Source organism: Echinococcus granulosus (assembly GCF_000524195.1).
Source record: "Echinococcus granulosus chromosome Unknown EG_S00078, whole genome shotgun sequence".
Classification (NCBI taxonomy): domain Eukaryota; kingdom Metazoa; phylum Platyhelminthes; class Cestoda; order Cyclophyllidea; family Taeniidae; genus Echinococcus; species Echinococcus granulosus.
Window position 1 is genome coordinate 22269 of NW_020170458.1, and position 1346 is coordinate 23614.

Consider the following 1346-nt stretch of genomic DNA (forward strand, 5'->3'; position numbering starts at 1 on the left):
TTTGTTGTATCACTAATAAAAGTACTGAAACAAAGGAAAGGCTGGAGACACCACGAGATGATGAATTAACAACATAACCGGAGTCGCCTTTAGTACACGATTAGCTGGAAGCATTTAAGACACAACGTCATTTTTAGCGGTAGTTATAGAACAATTCGATTAGACCACGACGATGATCATGGCAAGAGGGTACTCGTACTTCATCGCGTCAGTTGTGTTTGGAATCACATGGCAAGTGGGTCTGGCTGTTGGACAAGCACAACGAAAAAACCGATTTTTTCTGCAAACCAGACCACTTGTTCGTAACTGGGCTAAAAAGTGGATTTTTGGACTGGTGTCGTCCTGAGTGTGGACCTGAGTCGTGTTGGGGTTTCAAGTGGGATAGACAGCGGAGAAAGACCTCAACACAAATGCCTTCGTGTATCGTCTAGTGTGAATAAGCCTTGTCGTACGTGTGTGGCAGATGGCTGGCCAGTGGAGTCTGGCGAAGAAACAGCGGGCTCTGTCATTCTCTCAGATTTGTGGTACCTGAATGACCTTGCCGATGCGCTGGGTAGTAGCGTGCTTGAGGCTAATCAAGAGGAACTGAAGGAGGGTACGACCTTCTAGAATGCTTGCGGGTTAGCCACAGAAGCGGACATTCACCTAGGCTGCAGATATTGTCACCACAATTGATTTCATCGCTGTTTTCATTTACGCCCAAGAATAATTTGGAAAACCACTTCTACCGCCCTGCAATGTTGTTTAACTTCTCTGGCTGGAAGTTGCTTGGCCAACTTCCAAGCTTCGTCATTGACCACCAACTGTCCGCCATCCTTCCCGACTACGGAGTTGGCTGACTGGCTGTCGCAGGATTGGGAGGGATTTTATCGAGTGAACCTGCACCTCCATTTCCACTGAAGGGACAAATAATGAAAGTTGGAGATTGAAAAACATCTATGAAGGGAATAGGCTATATTTGGCAAGGTATTATTTCTCCCTCTACCCCCTCCATCTCCATCCGTTCTCTCTGTCCTGAGGAGTGGCATGCGGTCTTGCGTCACTCGAGAGGGGCAGGGCAATTGTCTCACTGTTGGAGCAGTGCGAGTATTGCACAGAACCACAGTAATTTCCTGTCCTGTCGATAAGAAGTGAAGTGGGTGAAATTGGACCCAGTGCCTTGATGCTCAACGATCTACTGGTGGGAATGAATACAGCAGCCAAGTCTTTTTTAATACCAGGCATGCTCACGGTTGCCGTCTCTTTTCTACTGAACTCAAACGAGTGGCATTCTGCTCTCAGTAACTGGCCAGTGGATGCAATCCGCAAACCTGGGCCTGCCCGTCTCCCTGTCCCACGATTACGTT